Source organism: Hyperolius riggenbachi, chromosome 6 (assembly GCF_040937935.1).
Source record: "Hyperolius riggenbachi isolate aHypRig1 chromosome 6, aHypRig1.pri, whole genome shotgun sequence".
Classification (NCBI taxonomy): domain Eukaryota; kingdom Metazoa; phylum Chordata; class Amphibia; order Anura; family Hyperoliidae; genus Hyperolius; species Hyperolius riggenbachi.
This window is the reverse complement of record NC_090651.1, coordinates 76,411,323-76,435,267: the sequence shown is the minus strand read 5'-3', so window position 1 is coordinate 76,435,267 and position 23,945 is coordinate 76,411,323. Positions and strand designations below refer to the sequence as shown.

The 23,945-nt window shown below is 45.0% G+C and overlaps 1 long non-coding RNA gene across 1 annotated transcript in view; it reads right to left on the bottom strand.

Annotated features, from left to right (window-relative positions):
• LOC137520941 (uncharacterized) overlaps positions 1 to 23,945 on the bottom strand; it is a 281,855-nt gene that overhangs the window by 32,390 nt on the left and 225,520 nt on the right. Inside the window, exon 3 of the long non-coding RNA XR_011021972.1 lies at positions 6,496 to 6,630. This is a non-coding gene — a long non-coding RNA (uncharacterized lncRNA). The remainder of the gene's footprint in view (positions 1 to 6,495; positions 6,631 to 23,945) is intronic.

Below are 23,945 nucleotides of genomic sequence, written 5' to 3'. Positions count from 1 at the left end.
CACCTGGCTACATATACTGGGCACATATACCCCATGACTACATATACTGGGCACATATACCCCTGACTACGTATACTGGGCACATATACCTCTGACTACATATACTGGGCACATATACCCCTGACTACATATACTGGGCACATATACCCCTGACTACATATACTGGGCACGTATACCCCCTGGCTACATATACTGGGCACATATACCCCTGGCTACATATACTGGGCACATATACCCCCTGACTACATATACTGGGCACATATACCCCTGACTACATATACTGGGCAAATATACCTCTGACTACATATACTGGGCAAATATACCTCTGACTACATATACTGGGACATATACCCCTGACTACATATACTGGGAACATATACCCCCTGACTACATATACTGGGCACATATACACCTGGCTACATATACTGGGCACATATACCCCATGACTACATATACTGGGCACATATACCCCTGACTACGTATACTGGGCACATATACCTCTGACTACATATACTGGGAACATATACCCCTGACTACATATACTGGGCACATATACCCCTGACTACATATACTGGGCACGTATACCCCCTGGCTACATATACTGGGCAAATATACCTCTGACTACATATACTGGGACATATACCCCTGACTACATATACTGGGCACATGTTACTCTGGCTACATATATACTGGGCACATATACCCCCTGACTACATATACTGGGCACATATACCCCCTGACTACATATACTGGGAACATATACCCCCGACTACATATACTGGGCACATATACCCCTGGCTACATATACTGGGCACATATACCCCCCTGACTACATATACTGGGCACATATACCCCCTGACTACATATACTGTGCACATATACCCCTGACTACATATACTGGGCACATATACCTCTGACTACATATATACTTGGCACATATACACCCTGACTACATATACTGGGCACATATACCCCTGCCTACATATACTGGGCACATATACCCCTGCCTACATATACTGGGACATATAGCCCTGCCTACCTATACTGGGACATATACCCCTGACTACATATACTTGGCACATACAGTATACCTCTGGCTACATATACTGGGCACATATACCCCTAACTACATATACTGGCACATATATACCCTGACGACATATACTGGGACATATACCCCTGGCTACATATACTGGGACATATACCACCTGGCTACATATACTGGGACATATACCCCTGGCTACTTATACTGGGCACATTTACCCCTGGCTACATATACTGGCACATATACCCCTGGCTACATATACTGGGCACATATACCCCTGGCTACATATACTGGGGACATATACCCCTGGCTACATATACTAGGCACATATACCTCTGGCTACATATACTGGGGACTACTATACTAATGGCTACTTATACTGGGGACACCGATAGACCTGGCTACCTATGCTGGGGTACCTATTTTGGGGGAACTGCTGTCAGATTATCTGCATTTTTGTGGAACCGCTGTTATGTATTTTGGGGAACAGCTGCCAGATTATGTGTATATTAGGGGAACGGCTGCTGCCAGATTACGCGTATTTTGGGGAACTGCTGCCAGATTGTGTATGTTTGGGGGACCACTGCTGCCAGATTATATGTATTTTGGGTGTTACGTATATTTTGGGTGATCCGCTGCCAGGTTTCGCGTATTTTGGGAACTGCTTCCAAATTACGTGTATGTTGGGGGAACTGCTGCTGCCACATTATCTATTTTGGGGAACCACTGCTATATTATCTGTATTTTGGAGGAACTTCTACCAAATTATGTGTCTTTTTTGGTAAAATGCTGTCAGATTACATCTATCTTGGGGGGATACACTACGGCAGAGCTCAAACTTCCCAGGCAGACCTTTTACATCACTGCTAAGGTCATGTATATTTGGCCCACCCATGACCACGCCCACATTATGCTTGACCACGCCCATTTTTGGTGCGGCGCAGGTGTTTTCCAGGTGAGTCCACTCACCTCATTTCCCAGGACTAGACCCCTGTGGTCATCCCATTGCAGTTTGTGCTTTGTAATCATGTGCCTTCGTAAGGTAAATGTCCCTACGCAGGTCTTGATCTTTCCACGGCTCAATTTTCGGTGGCAGAGAGTACAGATGGCATTGCCCTCATCTGAGGCAGACACACAAAAAAATGTCAACTCACATACATTGGCCAGGAATCGAACCCAGGGCTACCGCATGGTAGGCTGCTATCCTAACCATTATACCACCAACACCAACAGTGGTGTGGACATTTTTTTGTAGGTGACACAAAAAAATGTCCACACCACTGAGCCCTGGGATGATGGCACTTTGGTGATGGCTGCCGACGGAGTGTTAAGTGGGGTGCCAGAATCAGAGCAGGAGGAGGAAGATATGTCACGCTTCCGTGGGGAAGCTGAGGAAGATGAGGTGTTCTGTGTTAAATAGTCAACTACGTCCTGACAATATTGGGGGTTGATGGCACATGCCTTCTTCTGAACACTGTACTTTGGTCGAGGGCCGCACAAAATCACGACAGCGCGACCTTGAACAGACCTGCCAGGTGGCCTGCCTCTGGCTCTGCCTCTTGTTTTGTCCATATTGGGGGGGATGAAGTGAAAGGTATGCACTGACTTGACTAATACAATGTGCGGTTACACAGGTGCAGTGAAAAGGTGACTGCTAGTACAACAATGTGTGGTTACACAGGTGCAGTGAACAGGTTGCAGTGACTTCTGGTACAGCAATGTGCGGTTACACAGGTGCAGTGAAAGGTATGCAGTGACTGCTGGTATATAATACAATGTGCGGTCACAGGTGCAGTTACACCTGGACTGGTATTACACAATACATTGTGCAGCTGTCACACACACAGGTCCAGTGAAAATGAATGCACTGACTGCTGGTATTTAATACAATGTGCGGTCAGTCACAGGTTCAGTTACAGGTATGCATGGACTGGTATTACACAATACAATTTGCAGCTGTCACACACACAGGTCCAGTGAACAGTTATGCAGTGACTGGTATTATATAACACTGCGTGCTGTCACGCAGGTGCAGTGAACATGAACAGGCATGCACGGTCGGACTGGTATTACAAATGTGCAGCTGTCACACACAGGTGCAGTGAAAAGGTAGGCACTGCATGTGCTGGACCTTGCACAGTATAGCAATTAGCAAGGGCCAGCTGCGACACACAGGGCTGTATAATGCAGTGTCAGTGGCACACACACACACAAAAAAAACTTCACAAGAACATTAGCTCTGAAAAGAGCTCTTTTTTGTGGTGCTTTTCAACAACAAATATCAGCTAGGAGCTACAAGAGCCTAATTAAGCTTTCCCTATCTCTGCAGCAGGTTCCTCTCCCTTCTCTCACTACTGCAGCAACACCGAGTGAGATAATGGCCGACGCAGCTGCCTTAAAAAGGGGGGGCTCCAGGAGGTAGTGCAGCCTGATTGGCTGTCATGTGTCTGCTGACTGTGATGTAGAGGGTCAAAGTTTAGCCCTATGATGTAGTATGGGGGCGGGTCGAACTCGCCATACAGTTCGCATTTCGACGCGAACGCAAACCACCGATGTTCACACTAATATGTTCGCGGCCGAACCGTTCGGGACAACTCTAATAGGGGGTTCAAATATTTACCATCTAATATCAGAATGCCTTTCATAAAAATCAGGATAGAACTTCTAGAGCCACATCTGTTCTCCGCTCTCTTTACAGAATATTAATAAATTAGACTCATTATGGTTCAGATCTCTATAAATAGATATTGTGAGATACTCTGAACTGTCTCTGACTTTGCCACAGTAAGAGTTTGGAAATACTTTTATTATGCAGCAATAAGTGATTGAGTTATGTAGCTGGGATGTGCCTGGCTCTGTTACATAATTACTACTTGCTGGGACTCTGGCTGAGCTGGTGCCTGCAGTACGTGGCATACATCCCTGTGCTGTCTCTGGGTATAGCTGGGTATACGTGTTTCCCATGGAATGCCATGCTAAATGTATCTCACAGCCACACAGAAAGCTGGAACGTTGCCACTGACAGGGGGTGAGCTTGATTCTCAGTTATTTGGAGAGATTCACATGTTGGTGCAGGTGAGGGGCCCCATCTCCTCAGGGCCATGAGTCACTCTCTGCACTCTTCCTCATGAGAGAGATGTTGGAACAAGCTGATGGAGAAATCTCACTGACTCCGCCAAGTTGAATTATCATGGATGAGAATGCTGCGGAGTCACAATCTCACCTGGACTCTCCGTGCTCTCCCACAGATACTTTGGTTATTTAAGAGATGCTCATATAGAAAGTTCAAATATTAATCCTGGCATAGTTACAACATTGTTACCTAAGTTTAAGAATACAAGAACAGGGCAGTTTCTAGGCTAAATTGCACCCAGGCAGTGTTGCCAACCGTCAGTATATTTACTGACAGTCAGTAAAAAAGTCAACAAATTTGGGCATGAAAAACTTTGTGGCGTCAGTAAAAAAAAACCTCTCTCTTTCCCAGAAGATCACAGCACTTACTGCTTATCAGTTCACGTATCACTCTGGAATGTACACTGCTCTAGCTAAAGGTGGCCATACATCTGTAGACTTGGCGGCCGATTGACCATCAGATAAGACAATTATTATTGATATTATAAAAGTCGGTGCCACCAAGAACATGCCTTATTGACAATCAAACCAATTTCCAAGGGCTGCGATAATCGAGAACAAACATGACGGAAACTACCCAATCGGATACCCCAAATATAAATGTATCAAACTGCCCCCCGCCCCCCCCAGATGCAGTGCATTAATGCAATCCGCCACTGCACTCTTCTTCCTCATTCACGCCCTACGCGGTTGCCGGTGTTTTGCACGTGGGGCGCTTGTGTGATATCTTTCATTTAATTTCAGTAATATTAGATGTCAGTAAAAAAAGTGTTCTGTCAGTAAATTTTTTGTGCTTTGTCAGTAAAAATGTATTTCTGAGGTTGGCAACACTGCACCTAGGGCAACGGTGTAAAAATTGTGCCCCCTTCCCCCCCACCCCCTGGACTGGTGAACCCCTACTCTTTAGGGACAGTCACAGGTCACAAGTAGATCTGTCTATTTACTAGTCACCAGCTGCTCATCCAGCAGGGACCAGGAAAACACACAGGCGAAGAGAGCCCAGAAAGCCTACTCCTCCACGGGCGCCACGCACTGACAGTCTGCAGTACCGCTACAGGACATCAGGTGTCATCACGGTGGTGACGTGATGTTGACTGGACGTCAGACGCAGGCAGCCGCAGGGCACCCAGGAGGAGTCAAGGAAGGTCATCGCTCTGGTAATTGTCTTCTTCCATTTGGCTGCAATGCACATTACCAGCTCCCAAGCGGTAATGTCCTTCTGCCTGCGCCTCCCTTCTTCTACTTGCCGGTCTGCACCCAGGGCCGTCGCCCTGCCAGCACTGCCCAAGAAACAGCCCTGTACAAGAACCTTAAACTATATAAAGCTGTGCAGTTAAAGTGGAACTAAGCTCAGAACTTCCTCTCTGCTCTAAAAGATTAGCTACAGTATGACAATCTTTATGGATACAAAGTCTTTATTACAATTTATGGAAATCCGCAGGCCAGTTTTACACTATAACGATGCAGTGATCGCGCAGCAGGGGGAGCCGCTGCATCACCACACCACACACAAATCCTGCTTGATATGGCGCCTGCGCTACGGTGCTGCGACAGGACCTTATGCATAGGCCCGTCCCATTCAATGATGTACTCCCTGCTGGGCATGAAGTACGTGATAGGGATTCTCGTTGGTCCAAGCATGCACGCCGCGATGCAACGCTGTTTACACTTACCTCGTCATCCATTGATTTTCATTACCCCAAGCATTGTGTGTTAAGTGCAATGCTTGCAGTAACGCGCTGCAACCCTTGCGTTTGATTGGATACTTCCGGCGCACCGCATTAAGTGTGAACGTTTCCATCGACTTTCATTGCTTTTGCGGCCCCTGACAGTAAAGTTGGGTAACGCACCGCAGGTTTCACCTGCAGGTATAAAAGGGGCCTCAAAAAACCCTGAAGTTTTTAAATACCACCTCCAGCCAAAAAAAGGTCTGAATGGCAATACATATGTGTAGTCTATGCGCTGTGTAGAGTTAGATGAACATAAAAAGTTTACATCTGGTACATCATAGTGGATAGAGCACACTAACATTTATATCTGTAGCAGCACTTCCTTCTTTCTTCTGAATCTAAAGCCTTGCCAAAGCATTGTGTCCTCCTCTTCAGCCTGGTTAACTCTCCTGCCCCTCCCTCCTCTGCTCTCTGCCTGCCTGGACTAAATTACTTCTCTTTTCACAGTGTGTAGGAGAGAGAAGAGACTGGAAAACTGCTGCAGCCTGTCTTATCATGTCTACAGAAGAGGGAAACCGAGAGCCCAATATAGTGTAGTAAGCACTGTAGTAAATGGATATTTGAAAAGAGTACAATAGATATACTCACAAAACAGGGTTACCTCCAGGCAACCACTGTATAGGCAAGTGAGGAGATTATCCTGTCCCCACTCTGGAATAAGAAGTTGCTCTCTGTAGACAGGAAAATGGGGTATCCCCCTCCACCAAGGGTGGAGAGTAAGTACTATGTAGAGAAAACAGAGGTGTCAGCAGGATAAAATCAAGCAATAAAAAGTTTAAAAGTGCTTTAAATGCAGAGATGGACATACCTCTTGTAAGCAGACACTGGAAACTGTCAGTTCAAATATACATACATTTTATTGGCATACTCCAAAGGGGTCTCAACGCGTTTCACATGTGTAAACTTGCTTCCTCAGGCAATAAACATAGGAGCATACATGTCTGTTGCTATAGTTCTTATTTCAGATGTCTGTCTGTCTGCCTAGATTAGATAACATGGACATGAGGGTTGGAGTTATGGCATTAATCCCCCAGCATCCTTTGCACCTATGGCTTGGGGGAGAAAAAAAAGGCCCAACCCAATTTCACACTGAGGGCGGGGATTCCAAGACCATACGTGGAATACGGACTCTAGGGGTGAGAAAATCATGCTTTATCATGAGTGATTTTATATATCTTGGCAATTTATTCGGTTTCAAGCAAACTGTAATTTATAATTTACTCTTTAACTTGGTTGTATTTCTGCAGGAGCACTGAAAGGGTTAAGCCTACAGTTCACTGTATGGAGAGCTGCTTTCACAGAGCTCCTATGCAGTCTATTCACAGCTTCTAATAAAAACCAAATAGACAGTTTGATCTAGCTAAACAAACACAGAAAAGTATGGGGAATAAAGAGTTTTCAGTGTGTGCTGTGCAAGAGTTTGGATCCGCTTTAAGGTAGTTTGAAAAAAACCTGTATCTGATGCTACCTGTGTTGGAAAGATTAACTTTCTGGCCGACAAAAAAGTGAGGGAACTTTTCCCAAATTGGGAAACAGCGATAAAAACCTAAAATAGGTTCTAAACTATTTCCACATTGTCCACACTTACAATATATTGTCCTACCGTTGGACATAAACATTTAAAGAAAAATAAATCCAGATGTTGATCAGTTTGAATTTGCTACTGACAATATGCTAGAATTGGAATTAGTTGCAAACCTGGCAGCAATAATTTGTTTGGAGTACTGTTGCACTTGCCATGAGCCTATCCAGAAACTCGGACCTTGATGCAGCAGTAATTACATGCACAGGGCAGGAGCCGTTGTTACCTATTTTAAACACTTGGACTAAATAAGAGGAACTTGCAACCTTGTCGATTTGAAAGCAAGTGTAAGTTTCCTTTAGGAGAAATCGACTCATGCATGTGACAGTTTACCTGTCTGAGAATGGCTGTTTTTCTTATGTAACAGTGATGTCAGAGTGATGTCATCATCCAGTGACCTTCAGTGACAGTATCTAGTCTGGCAGCGTGAATCAGAGGAGGACATCATTGTATAACAATGTGGCCTCTTTAATCCATGGAGTCAGTGAAGCTCATAACGCCAGCGACAGCTCATGTTAGTGATATTTATATAGACAGACACTTCTTTCTTAATGGATATTTTATTTCACTTCTTGGTCCGTGCTGTAGTAAACTCCACTTATAAACAGAGATACAAATGCCTCATGCCGGTCAGTGTGGGAAAGAGAATATTGTAAGATTACATCTTCTTTCCTAGAAGATTATTCTACTCGACTAGTTGCCTTGTTTTCTCTTGCATACCTGTCACTCTATGGTCTTCATTCAATTCAAAACATCAAAAACAAATCCACCTCATGCAATAAAGAAAGAAAATGCCCAGTATCACACAGTCATTTTAGCTGTTTCAGTTCCAGAGCTGGTGCAGTTTCCTGCATAGGCAGATTTACAACTGTTGTGTGGTAATATGTCAGTGAGGGCTTGTTCACATCTAGGGCGTTTTCGCAATTTTTCAAGCGCTGTCGATTTTCAAAATCGCCCTGAAAGCGCTTGTGCAATGATTCCCTATGAGGTAGTTCACATCTGAGCGGTTTGTTTCCAATCCGCTCAGCAAAGCGCTGCCTGTACCATTTTTAGGGCGATTTTGCAACAATGGAAGGTATAGGAAAAGTGCAAAATGCCCCCAAAATTGCCCCCCAAAAAGGTAAGCCCCGGGAGGAGGAAAGAAAAATGTGCAATAATTGTCTATTAAGAAGTGAGAGGTGTGATGATAGAAGAACAAACAGGTTGATGTCAACCATTAGAAAGATACAAACACACACATGTGAAAGTTAAGCCAGGTACACACATCGGGCCGGGTACACACATCGGGCCGGGTACACACATCGGGCCGGGTACACACATTGGCCCAATAAGCTGCCTGTCAAGTTTCCTCTCAAGTGACAGGCAACCTATTGAGCCAATCAAAGTGCGTGAATAATGTCCTTTAAAGTGATTGGTCCCGCAGGGGCTTAGGGCAGGACAAGTTGAGCTCTCGTTATTGTCAATTAGCAGGCATAAGTTCATAGCACTCGCTATGCTACTCTGATAAGGTGTGTTAACTCCAATAAGGCGCGTTAGCTCTGATAAGGCATGTTAACTCTTATAAGACACGGTAACTCTGATAAGGCATGCTATTTGTCTCAGTGAATCAAACCCAATGTATTTATTCTTAAAATCACTCGGGAAATCACTATACAAAGAGCTTTTTCAAGCGCTTAGCGATTTCTCTCTATACCTTCCATTGAGCCAAAACGCTCAGAAAATGGTACAGGCAGCGCTTTGGTCAGCGGAGAGCAATCAAAACACGCAGATGTGAACACTCTCATAGGGAATCATTGCACAAGAGCTTTTAGGGCAATTTTCAAAGTCGCCGGCACTTAAAAAAAACCTAAAAACGCCCTTAGTGTGAACAAGCCCTTAGAGTATATTAAACACAATTTTCCGTAGAAAAATACATAAATTTACATTGGTCTGTACATGAGTCCTGAAAGAGGGACGAATGAGGAAGAAGGAGGGACACGGATTTAGTTCCCAAAGAGGGACTGTCTCTCTGAAAAAGGGACAATGGCAGCTGTGCTAGTGTTCTCCACTATTCTTGAAACTTTATTAAATCAGCCCGATCTCTTTATAAAATCATTTTTTTCAGAATGTAATAGCCGGACTTTTGCTATGACCTGAATTTGGCTGAAAACAGGCATACGAAGTGCCTGAACAGAGGGTATTGTTGCAGCGTCCTGCCAGCACTGTGTGAGAGCAGCGTACTGTCTCTGGCTGATCCAGGCAGTAAGTGTACATTGTGTCAGTGATCCTGCAGTTTTTTTATATTGGCTACAGAATAGAAATGATGTCATGAAAAGGTTTAGAGGAAGTGAGGACATGCAGGAACCTCTGACTGGATGATCCAGGACCTCTGAGGTACATTGTGCGATCAGCACAGCAGGAACTCAGCACACACAGCACAGGAAGTCAAAGAGTTATACTGCTATGAGAAGAGAAATTAGAGTCTTGACAAGCCAAATATGGAAATACACTATGGAGCCTGGCCAGGCCACTAGAGTATAGGGACCAGTGCTGAGCGAAAATGCTGATATTCTTTTCACATTCATTTTCACAAAAATAAAATTTGACTTTCAAACAAAAAATGCCATTGAAAATCATTTTGTAATAAGTTTGTGCTTTTTTTTACATTTTTGTTCTAAAAAGATTTTTGTGCTTTTCGTGGTAAAAATAAAGATTTTCAAATTTTTTGCAGATTTTCAGATCAGAAAAAAATGTTTGATCATATTGCAAATTACAATGTATTTTCGTGAATATTTTCTCAAAATCGAAAATAGCATTTTTAATGCGAAAATTACTGGCTAAAATTTGCAGGCAAGACTGCTGCTGACAGCCTATTTAGATTCCTGCCAACATCTTTATTTTCTTTTCAGGGAAAGTGATTCGTTGGTTTGAAGAACATCTCCACATTTACTTCAGTTTTCTTTACATTTCTCTTGATAAACCTTAGGGTGCATACACACATCCAATTTTGATTGTCCAATTTTACCACTTCCAAGTAGTATGAGGGTCAACAGATTTTGAATACTACTAGATTGTTTACCTAAGCTTTCTAAAGTTGGCCATACATGAATCGATTTGTAATCAATCAAGTTAAAAATAGATTATTCCTCTCGATCAAAAATTCAAAAATTGAATTGTGATTGATCAGATGCCCATACGTATACATCTGAAAGATCACATCCACCAGTGTCAATCTTGGCATACAGAGAGCCAGGGCTGTATTTAGGGTTTGGGCTCCCCTAGGCACACCAAACCTACGGCGCCCCCCAGGAGAACGTTGGCGGCACGCGAAGCGCGCCGCGGCAAAAAGTGGGTGTGGCCACATAATGAAGTGGGCGTGTCCACAACACAGTGGGTGTGGCTAATTAAAGTATCCTAGTAAGAGTGCAGCCCAAAGTCAGTGGGGCCATGGTTTCTCCCTGGGTATGAGTAAAGTGACCTTAAAAAAGCAAGTAGGAAATGTCCCCCCCCCCCCCAAAAAAAAAATTAAAAACCTACACATTAGCCAGTGTTCTCTCACACAAAATAGTGGTAGGTATTAGAGTGTGAGCTCCCGTGAGAAAAGTCAGTAACATGACTGTTCTCTGCAAAGTGCTGCAGAATATGCCAGTGCTATATAAATACATAATAATATGGTAGGACATTAGACTATGGGAGAATTAGATTGTAAGCTCCTCAGAGGATAGTCAGTGACATGACTACGTACTCCGTGAAGTACTGCTGAAGATGTAAGTACAATATAGTTCAGTGGTATGGCAGCATGATGGCGTAGTGGTTAGCGCTCTCGCCTTGCAGTGCTGGGTTCCTGGTTCAAATCCTAGCCAGGTCAACATCTGCAAGGAGTTTGTATGTTCTCCCTTTGTCTGTGTGGGTTTCCTTAAGACACTCTGGTTTCCTCCCACATCCCAACAACATACGATACAGATAAGTATAATGTTAATTGGCTTCCCCTAAAAATTGGCCCTAGACTACGATACATACATAGACATATGACTATGGTAGGGATTAGATCGTGAGCCCCTCTGTGGGACAGTTATGTGACAAAACAATACATACTCTGTACAGCGCTGCGTAATATGTTGGCGCTATATAAATAATTCGTATAAGTACAGTAGCCAGGTCTATAAGTGTCCCCAGTATAGATATCCAGGTCTATAGGTATCCCCAGTTTAGGTAGTAGTCAGGGGCGTAACTAGAAATCACTGGGCCCCCTTGCGAGAATTTGGATGCCCCCCCCCCCCCCCCCATAGGTGCCAAATAATCATAATGGGGCAGTGTTTTGCCATAAAATAATCGCAAAGTGCGCAGCATTTCAGCAGAGAATAATCACGAGTGTAACATTTCAGCAAAGAATAATCGCAATGTGGGCAACATTTCACCAGAAAATAATCGCAATGAGTGCAACATTTCAGGCAAAGAACAATCGCAAAGTGGGCAACATTTCACCAGAAAATAATCGCAATGTGGGCAACATTTCACCAGAAAATAATCGCAATGTGGGCAACATTTCACCAGAAAATAATCGCAATGAGTGCAACATTTCAGCAAAGAATAATCGCAATGTGGGCAACATTTCACCAAAAAATAATCACAATGTGGGCAGCATTTCAGCAGTAAATCACACAATGGGCAGCATAACACCAGTGGGCTGGCTGAGTACCTGGCTGGGTGAGCGGGTAGTGGGCTGGCTGGGTAGCTGGGTGAGCAAGCAGTGGGCTGGCTGAGTAATTAATTGCAGTATTTGTATAGCGCCTTTCTCCTGTCGGACTCAAAGCACTTGCGAGGCAGCCACTAGAGCGCACTCAGTAGGCAGTAGCAATGTTAAGGAGACTTGCCCAAGAAACTCCTTACTGAATAGGTGCTCGCTTACTGAACAGGCAGAGCCGAGATTTGAACCCAGGTCTCCTGTGTCAGAGGCAGAGCCCTTAACCATTACACTTTCTAGCCACTGCCTGGCTAAGCGAGCGGGCAGTGGGCTGGGTACCAGGCTTGGCGAGCAGGCAGGCTGGGTGGCTGGGCAAGCGGGCAGTGGGCTGGGTACCAGGCTGGGCGAGCGGGCAGGCTGGGTGGCTGGGCGAGCGGGCAGTGGGTTGGCTGGGTACCTGGCTGGGCGAGCGGGCAGTGTACTGGCTTGGTACCTGGCTGGGCGAGCGGGCAGTGGGCTGGCTGGGCAAGCGGGCAGTGGGCTGGCTGGACAAGCGGGCAGTGGGCTGGCTGGGCAAGCGGGCAGTGGGCTGTCTGGGCAAGCGGGCAGTGGGTTGGCTGGGCAAGCGGGCAGTGGGCTGGCTGGGTACCTGGCTGGGCATGCGGGCTGGCTGGATACCTGGCTGGGCATGTGGGCAGTGGGCTGGCTGGGTACCTGGCTGGGCATGAGAGCTGGCTGGGCATGCGGGCTGGCTGGATACCTGGCTGGGCATGCGGGCTGGCTGGGTACCTGGCTGGGCATGCGGGCAGTGGGCTGGCTGGGTACCTGGCTGGGCATGCGGGCAGTGGGCTGGCTGGGCATGCGAGCTGGCTGGGCATGCGGGCTGGCTGGGTACCTGGCTGGGCATGCGGGCTGGCTGGGTACCTGGCTGGGCATGCAGGCTGGCTGGGTACCTGGCTGGGCATGCGGGCTGGCTGGGCATGCGGGCTGGCTGGGTACCTGGCTGGGCATGCAGGCTGGCTGGGTACCTGGCTGGGCATGCGGGCTGGCTGGGTACCTGGCTGGGCAGTGGGCTGGCTGGGTACCTGGCTGGGCATGCGGGCTGGCTGGGTACCTGGCTGGGCAGTGGGCTGGCTGGGTACCTACCTGGCTGGGCTCCTGGCTGGGTAGCTGGGCTGTAATTGCCAGCGGCTCCTTCGTGCTTCTCCCGACTCGCGTCCGCCCTCCAGCAGAGTGGCAGACATGATCCTGAACTCTGCATGCCGCCACCTGGTCTAGTGATGTCACTAGACCAGGCGGCGGCATTCAGAGTTCAGGATCATGTCCTGGCCGGCCGCTGCCACTGTGCTGGAGGGCGGGGCGGAGCGAGCTCCCCTCATCTGCCAGGTGCGCTTTCCGCCGCTCCCCCCGCATTTTTGAATTTTATGAATAATAAAAAAAAAATAAAAAAAAATAATTGAACTATAGGTGGCCGCCCCCCCGAGGACCCGCCCATGGCACCGGCCCACGGGTGCCTCTTAATAGATACGGCCGTGCAGAGAGCCATGCTCTAAAGTATGTAATCGACTCATTATCATATTATAAATGTTATTATATTTCAAGAAAACTGGAGCAGTTACCTAACGTAGCCAATTAGAATCCTTGTTTCATTATTCAAATAGATATATTCAGCAAGTGGACGTAAACATTTTTTTCGGATATTCGCGCAAATGACATGGCATGCAATCCACAAATAGCACAACTCACATTACTTTGGAAACGCACAGTACACAAATAGTGTAATGTACATTATATAAGCAATGAGTATGTTACCTAGGTGACGCTACATTGCACTTTCTGTTTCTTGCACTACACACACTACGTCAGTTACGTAAATACCAGAAAATTGCCAGTAATTTTACCAGTCTTTCACAAATATGCCCCATTGAAACTTGATTGGTTGCTCCAGGCAATTGCTTCTCATTTGCTCCAGGCTTGGTTACACCTGCATTGATAAACCTGCCTCAGTGTTCCTTTAGCCCACAGCAACCAGTCCAATCCTTCATTTCATTATCAAACCAGAACTGTAAAATGACATTTGGAAGCATATCATACTTTCTCAGAGATTAACCTGCTTTTGTTTTCAGCCAGGGCCGGTGCTGCCATTAAGGCAAAAGGGGCAACCGCTCCAGGGCCCCTGCTCCGCCTAATTCCTCCAGGTAATCTCCCACCTGACTGCTCCCCGGGGCCACTGTATGATTTGTAGCTTCTCACTCTTCAGCCAATCACTACAGTCCCCCTGCCGAGGCCCCTTCCCTAGCCAATTACTGCACGTGCATCTGTCCTGCCCAGCGGGGCTGCAGCCAATGGATGCTGCTTTCCTGAACAGACCAGTAAGAGGCTGTGAGGCGTCTACTATGCTGTGGTTGGCAAGATGGCGGTGCCTATGGAGGAGGATTTATAGCAGCAAAATGTCTAGGAAAGCCATGATCCTGGGGGGAGAAGGAAGCTTGGGGATGCTCAAGTGCAGAGCTCAGAAGATGCCTGACATACTGGGGTGTCAGTGCACTACAAGTCTCAGCATGCCACAGAGCAGTGCACCAGAACAGGCAAGAAGCCATAAATCATGCAGGGGCCCAAGGGAGCAGTCTGGGGACACCACCTGGGAGAAGGTGGTGACAGCCGCCCCCATTTTCAGCAGCTAGTGATCTGCTTGAGATGGAGTCATTTTTTTTCTTTGTAGACTGCCATGCACAACTGGGACAACCAGTAATGAAAGAAACCTGAAAATCTCTCCCTTTTCTGTGGGCCAGTTTTGTTTGGTAGGTGAGGGAGGGCCCACTCCGCGTACCTGGCACTGAGCCCCAACCACACACGTGTCATCCCCCGAGAGGCGATTCTGCCTCCACTTGTAGACTCAGAGCCACAACAAAGATGAAACCCTCAAACTTCTTACATTCATAGATCTGTATGTGCAGATTTTTATTACAGTGTCTTAATTTTTTTAATGAAAATGCCTTGCGGGAATAATGAGTCATTTGACTCATCACCTGAAACACAATGGCAGCTGCACTGACTACTTGTAAAGTGGGTGTCCTAAAGTCCTTTCATGAGGTGCAATATGCAATAACAGGTTATTCGGGCCTAAAATAATTAATAGGTCCTTCAGAAAGTCACAAACCAGGACAGTCCTGAGTCCTCTACACTAGATGCGTGCCATCTAATATCTATCGTTATCTTACCGGCTGCTTTCTGCTGTATATCCTTTTCAAACCTCCAAACATGGCTAAGCTATCCTGACATTTATGGCAACAGTAAATAGGTTTGGTAGAGCTTTAATATTTGTGGAATGACTCATACCTCGCTACAGTAAATCATGTTTACAGATTACTTTTTCATTAGTGTCACCCTGTTAGTTATGTAAAAGGTGACAACAGAAAGATATGTGTATACTGGGAGAATATACAGTACATTTGGAATAAACTACAATAAAATCTCATTATAATAAACTCAGGTATTATAGTAAACTACCTCTCCAGGTCCCGAACAATCTCCATTATAAGTCTATGGGAGCAACGCCTGGTATAGCAAGTCCAGATATAATAAAACTTCAGATATAGTAAACATGTTTTTTGGCCCCTACGTGATCCATTCTGGCTATAGTAAAAAGTGGGCGGTGCATACAGTGTGAAACCCATGGTCTGCTGCTCACCTTAGGCTGGTTGCAGGTGAGTTGATGCCTGATAACATTTAAAAGAGAAGACGAATGACACCAGAGCTGGATATACAGTACAGGTAGTCCCTGACTTACGAACGCCCGACATACGAACGACCTGCCGATACCAACGGCGTGGATTCTGTGTCTCCATGGGAACAAGTAAAAAACATTTTTTCAAATTGGACTTGTAGTTTTTGAGAAAACCGATTTTTAAAAAATTCAAAGAAAAAATGGCTTTTAAACATGTATGAGCAGGTACAGAGGGCAGAGGTGACAGAGGGGGACACTGGAGGCACAGGGGGCCACAGAAGAGGGGGACAGAGATGGCACAGTGTTTCTGTTTAAGAACAGATTCAGGTTAAGAACGAACCTACAGTACCTATCTCGTTCGTTAACCGGGGACTACCTGTACTGTACAAATAAGCAGTCTGAGGAAAATGAGGAATAATGTGAATGTAATTAATCAAAGAGCGTTACCACTTCCACTTTGCAATCACTGATAAAAGTATCATCACGGTCATGCCACGGGATTGTACGCACTCCCGGGTATTTCTTCCCTTGTTAGCAATGACGCTCCTGGTAGCGTGTGGAGTGCAGTACAGGCTACTTTCACTTGTAGTGCAGATCAGAGCGGGCCTACTCATTGCAAAACTAAGGAGAGTGAAGAGGAGAGTGCTAAGTCCCACCCGCGGAAGTATTGGAGCCACTCACATTACGGATGGAAGTGGCCTATCACGATTGGCTGCATTTTGAATAGAGGCTTCATGATTGGCTCAAGTGTGAGCAGAAAGCTTTGCAGGATATATGCTGCAAGTCTCGCCCACAGAGGTATCGAAGCCACTCACAGGAAGTGAGTTGCTGTCTCTTGTCAGTGACTGCTGCAATTTTTAAATAGCCCTGGATACTGTACCAACAATTTGTCCAGCCTGGCTATGTAGCCCTTAATGTATGCTTAACCTTGCAGTCCAGCAAATGTGCAAGTGCTTGTACTGTACCTCCAATGGGATGACAGGGTTGGTCCTTTGCAGCAGAGAATGTACCAGGGCATGCTGGGCCATTTCTAGGACAATTTCCGATTGTGTAAGCCTCTGATACAGTAAACCACTTTTCCTGGTCTCTTGGAGTTTATGATAACGAGATTATACTGTATATGTAGAGTTATAGTCCAATAAAGTTATAGCATAGTAGTTTCCCACACTTGTTACAGTTGTAATGATGTGAAAAAAAGAACCATACTCATCTGGAAATCATAGACAGGATTATCTTATATGGCCGTCCTGTTCTTTCTTTTGATACTAGCAAACATGGAGCCTGATGCACGAAGCAATGGTACATATGCCCTGCAGAGCCAGCACCTGGTAATTTTACCATTATAACAAGGGAGCACATTACTATGGTAACGTGTGCTGCTTCCACTGTCTTTAGTAATGGTAAAATTGCTTACTGCTCTGTGCATCAGGATCCTGTTTGGTAGGGGTTGTATATGGATGTGCTGAGTAGCTTTAGGGAGTATTATGCAGAATGGCTATGCAGGCAGAGAAGGGGTATTATGGAGACTGGATATGCAGGCAGAAAAGGGGTATCATGCAGAGTTGCTGTGTACAGGGCTGGATGTCTGGAAAGGCCACCAAGGCCCTGGGCCTTGGGCGGCAGTTGGCCAAGGGGCGGTTGGACATGGAAGAGGGATTGCTGCATATGCAAGAAGAAGCTGCAAATGGAATACAGAGGTTGCAAATAAGGAGCAACACATGGAAATAGGGAGCTGCTGCCCAAGGGACCTGTACTGAACTGAAGAAGGCATCAGCCAGTACATGAATGTTAGATATGGAAGAGGGGGCTGCACAAGGTATAGGAGCACCGCTGCACATAGAAGGGAAGCTGCAAGAAAGTTGGCCTAGGGGCGTAAAAAGTATAAATCCAGACTTGGCTGTGTAGGCAGAGCAGGGGTATTATGCAGAGTGGCTGTGTAGGCAGAGCAGGGGTATTATGCAGAGTGGCTATACAGGCAGAAAAGGGGTATCATGAAGAGTGGCTGTGCAGGCATATTATGCAGGCAGAAAAGGGGATATCATGTAGACTTGCTGTGTAGACTGGGAATGGATACTATGCAGAGTGGTTTTACACTCAGAGAAAGTGTAAAGTGCAGAGTTGACTGCAATGACTGGTTACGTTACGTGACGACAGTTGCCACTGCAGTGATGAAGACCAAGACAATTAGCAGGAAGATGTATCACGTGCATCTGCTGCTGGATCCGAGAGAGGTGAGTAACTTCACCCCCCTCTCCACTTGCCAGTCTGTATGATGAGAGGAAGAACCAGGGCTTTAAAGGATCTTCTGCTAACAATCTGGCCCCAGATACCACAAGACACTTTCAGAGGTCTTGAGGAGTCCATACCTCAATGGGTCACAACTATTTTTACTGCATAAGGTGGACCTACACAACATTATAAGGATGCTGTTGCAATGTGCCTTTTAGGGAAAAAGGGAAAGAGCCACTACAACCACACCACACATACGACAATCCAACCCGGAGCCAACATGGCTCCTTAGTCATATCTATGTCCGCTCCGATACACGGGAGCTTTTATGCTGAGCATCCATAGATGCTGCAATAAAGATTGGACTTTTTCTCGACCCATCGGTGTAACAGGATATCTTTTCCTATACATATCTAATGTGCCTCAGCGGCGTTCCTGCCATTGGGCACCAGGGGGCATGGTGCACCGGGTGACAGACAGGAGGGGGGTGTCACCAAGGCCTCCCACAGAGGGGAAAGCAGCGCAAGAAGAAGGGGGAAGTGAGGACAGCAATGGGGAGGGGGGCCAGACCCCCCAACTCCCTCACCTGGGTCCCCTCCTTCTGCCGCTTCCCCCTCCAGATTAGTAGACAGGCGCGGCAGACAAGGAATTACTCACCTGCTTCCTGCATTCCAGGCGATGGCGCGCAGCGTAACTGTCGCGTGACACTGGTCTCTGCCTTCTCCGCTGCTCACTGTTGCTTCTGTTGATCAGGAAGCACAGTGAGCGGTAGAGAAGGCGGAGACCAGTGGCACGTGACGATGACGCTGCACTCACTGTGCCCTGCTAATGGACTTCTCCAGATTCATTATGTACCAGCATAATCTACTATAGCACATTGATAAAAGGGTGCGGGCAGCTAGTGGACGCTAATGGGCGCCGAACAGGAAAAAAGGGCGCCGGAGATTATTAACGTTTTACAAACGGTGCCCGGAGATTTTTAATGTTTTATAACTGTGCTTGTGATGATTTAAGTTTAGAAAATGCGCCCGTGATGAATAACGTTTATAAAAGTACTAAACATATTTATTGTATTTAACTAAAACATTATTTAAAATTGGATCCCTTACTGTTTGTAAAAGATTATTATTCACAAAATAAAGCAATCAGTACGCAACGTAAATTGCAATATATTTTTTTACAGTCACTATTTGTAAAACATTATTATACACACAATAAAATTATTTAAAATTGTATCCCTTAATGTTTGTAAAACATTATTATTCACAAAATAAAGCGATTAGTACGTAACATAAATAGCAATATATTTTTTACAGTCACTATTTGTAAAATATTATTATCCACATATTAAAGCGATCAGTAAGGTGGGTGGTTAGGGTTAGGCACCACCAGGGGGGTGGTTAGGGTTAGGCAGGCACCACCAGGGAGGTCTTAGGGTTAGGCACCACCAGGGGGGTATCAGGGTTAGGCACCACCAGGGGGGGGTATTAGGCACCACCAGGGGGGTCTTAGGGTTAGACACCACCAGGGGGGTCTGGAGGTTAGGGATAGGTACAGGGAGGGTTTTGTGTGAGAGTAGGGTTAGGTATACTTACAGTACAATATACACCACCAGGAGGGTGGTTAGGGTTAGACACCACCAGGGGGGGGGGGGGGTCTTAGGGTTAGGCACCACCAGGGGGGTGATTAGGGTTAGGCACCACCAGGGGGGGGTCTTAGGTTTAGGTACCACCAGGGGGGTGGTTAGGGTTAGGCACCACCAGGGGGGTCTAGGGGTTAGGGATAGGTACAGGGAGGGTTCTGTGTGAGAGTAGGATTAGGTTTAGTTTTAATAAAATTTTAGTAATACTTACTAATGTTTTACAACACTTATTACAAACGTAGTTATATTTATATCATCGTTATAAACAATATTTTCAGATTTTATTATAAGAAGAAACGATAAATGAAGGTTATTCACAATAATATACAATTATAACGATTAAACATATATTATCATTTTTTTAACAAACAAAATTATAAGTTTCACTTTTGAAACAGGGAAGATTAACGTTTTCACAGTTTGCGATTTCATACACATTATTTAATGATTTCTAAATTTGTAAACAAAAAAAACAATATTTTTATAAATGGTATTACCGCTTATCGTTTACACCCTGCGCCCTTTTTTCTTTTTTCACATTACAGATAGTTCGCCGGGTGCAGGTTGCAGTCTGATCTTGTCTGGTGGTTTGCATGGCTGCGACAAGAGCGCTGGGCCTGCACAATAATTAATGAAGGAATATTCAGCTGTAATTAACCTCTTTTCCGGAGTTTGTGTTATATAATCTGGGCTATTGTTTTCTGGCCTCAGCTGTTGATGGAAATATTGTGGATCTGCCAATAGAGAGTGTCATGGAAGGAGAGGGCACCTAAACAAACGTGCAGGGAAAAAATCACAAACTCTGTTTTGCTGGAAACATTCATTGTCATGTGACACAGGAATATTTATTTTTCCAGACTGTGAGAATGAATTGATTTAGAATCTCTCCTTGTAATAATGAGCTCTTCTACTTACTAGTGCTTTCTGACTTCACAAACAGGTGCAAAAGCAAGAAAGCAGCCAATAAGGAACCTGTTTCTAGTGATATCCTAGTGGTTTAGCACAGAAAATGTGCAGAAAATGTTCCCCCTCGGCTTATATGAAAGTCAGTGGAGCAGAGCGAATGGTGGAGCAGGTTTTGTTACTGGCAGAGGAGTGTAAGGATCTTGCACTAGTGATCTCTTGCCAGCTGGCTCCCTACCTTGTCCATATTCCCCATCCCCTGGAACACGGTGTGCAGAATGCGCTGCTCCAAGACTACCTGTGTCCCCTGGATTGTGGAGTGGAGCGTGCAAGCAACATGTCAGCGATCCAATGATCAGGGATTCGTCCTCTGTGGCAATCGCTGTGTCTCAAATCTATTACACCATCTAGTGGCGTCTGGAGACACAGCTGTATCATCCTTGGGGAACATCTAGCTATGGGGGGCTGACATGTACTGGGGACACATCTGGCTACTGTGGAGAGGGCTATACTGGGGTGGCGGCTTATACACGAGTCAATCACTTTTCCCTGGTTTCTAAGAGAAAAGTGGGTACCTCGGCTTATACGCAGGTCGGCTTATATGCGAGTAAATACGGTAGCCATGCTCTTGAGATCCTTCATATTGTATCATCTGCAAAGATGGCAACATTACTCTGTATTCCATTTACTAGGTCAGGGGTCTGAATCTGTGGCTCTAGAGCCGTATGTGGCTCTTTATCCTTATGAGCGCAGCTCTAATAGTGGCTGGGGCTAACTTGCCATTATGCTCTGCTTCCCCCATCCCTTCATGTAGTTGCCAGTTGCTGCAGCCCAGACCACTGAGCCTTGCAAAAACCCTCTATCTCCTCTTCTTTGGGCCTCTCTGCAGCGGCGCCATGTGACTGAGTGCGACCCAGGCTGTACTGCACTGCGCGACTTTGCAGTGCACAGTCTTGTTCAGAGCCTCAACCAGACTAGTCCTGGACGCCAGCAGAATTTGCAGCAGCGAGATGTAACGGCTGCTGCTTGTAATTATAGCTCTTAATGTGTTGGATGTGAACGGGTGGGCCGAGCACTATTAGGGGGCCTCATGTTCCATAACTAGTACATTGCTGAAAGGTCTAAGTTGGCCAGTCAAAATTCTTTGCCTTAGAGCAAATATTGCCTTGATAAAGGGGTCCTACGCGTCTCCAAAACGTTTGCCATATTTTTACATGGAACCAATAAAGATTGATTTCGGATGTGCAGCTTTCTTCCTTGTTGAATACTGCATAGAGGGCGTCATCCCTCTTTTCAGCTGTCGCACTCCCCTTAAAGACTATGGGTCTGATCCTTTAGTGAGTGCGAGACAATACTACCAATGTGATACATACAACTTGAGTCTTGAGTTTACAGGTTTATAGTTTGCCAGGTCCGAATGTTTTTTTGTTTTTTTTTTAGTTTTTTTTCTTGTTTTTTTTTATTTTCATTCTTAAGATGCGTACACACGCCTGATCTCTTCAAACAACGCTGACAACAGTTTCCCCGTGTGTACAGTCTGTCGGCAGGCTCATAAGGCTGGTTTTGACTGATCCGCTCGGTGGGGAAACTGTCATCAGAACGCGTCGTTTAAAGAAATCAGGCGTGTGTATGCACCTTTAAATAGGGGGAAGACACCAGCTATACAGCAGTCATAGGGAACTGACCAGCTTGAAAGAGAATGGTAGAAAATAAGACAAGGAGGCCTATAGATAACTGAATTCAGCTCCCTATCTTGCCTTATCTATCTTGACTTTATTTAAAAAGAAATCTGAACTCTTGCACAGGAGAGAAGGATAACACAGAGAAGTCCACTGTGTGTGTGTTTATAAAGAACAACCTATCTAATTATCCCTTATCAGAAATTAATGAGCTCGTGTAATTTTGAGCGGTCAGCTCTCTGCTGACTCTGCCGAATTCTGAGTTAATATGTAAACGCAAGAGGTTAACCCTTTCTGTGCCCCCAGAATACCAGGAAGTAACCACGCTGCAGCATCTCTGTAGGAGCTCTATAAGCTGTAACAAGGAAATGTTTTTCTTTAAAGGTTATTTTGCTGTTGCTTATCTTTTAGCGCAGAGAGGAAGTTCTGAGTTTGGGTCCATTTTAATCATGCCTTCACACCTTCCTGTGTTATGCAATGGTGAATGAAGTAGACTGGGAACAACCCAGAGCTGTTCCATGATATGTCGTGGTAAAAACAGGAGCAGAGCATGCATTTAAAACTTCTTTCTTAGCTTGGTCTTCCACAATCAATTCCCTGACTGATGTTTTAAAGTGTAACTGTCAGGCATAAAATAAAAAATGAATTCTTTATTTTTATCTGGTAAACAAATAATAAGGATGCTAACCAGGCAATCCAAAAGTTAAAATTCACTATTACTTTTCTTGTTGATAAATGATCATTCCCCAGTTTACCTGACTCCTATTTGGTACATTGCCACACAATGGAAATTGCAGGGCATGCTGGGTTGTCCTTTTTTGCTTCTGTACTTCCCCTCAGACTTAACTAATGCATTCCGATTGGCTGAAGCCTCTTTCTCTCCTGTTTTCCTCTCCCACACCTCTGTTCCTCTCTGGTTGGCCAATATTTCTCATGCTGAGACAATGCACTTTCTATTGCAGAGCTGGATGGGAGGAGGGCGGGCAATGCATATACAATCAGGCAGAGGAGAGTACGGGAGGAAATGACATCAGGATTGGCTTCAAGATAGACACAGTTAAAATGGAGAATCCTAAGAAGGATTTTCTCTTTTTTTACTATAGAAAAATCACTAAAATCAAAACGTAGACAGTGCAATACATATGTTATGTAAGTAGAGCAAGTATTTATCTATATATACAGTATGTGGTTTTTTTCTGAGATAGTATGGCTGACAGCTCCTCTAGAAGAGTCCTACATTCTTAACCTCCTTCTTTTTGCATTTATGCATTTGTGAAAAGTTTTTGGATTTAACTTTATATCACTAGCAACTTGTTCTTCATCCTCATATAAATATATATATATATATATATATATATATATATATATATATATATATATATATATATATATATATATATATATATATATATATATATATATATATATATATATATATATATATATATATATATATATCTAATCACACATTTTATATACATATACATGATTTACAAGATTACAGCAATGTGATTTGCATTCTATTATACTAATAAATGCTAATGATATCACACATGACTTACATTTCCCAAACACTGTAATAATTATTCAAATATTGTGTGGAATCCTTAAGA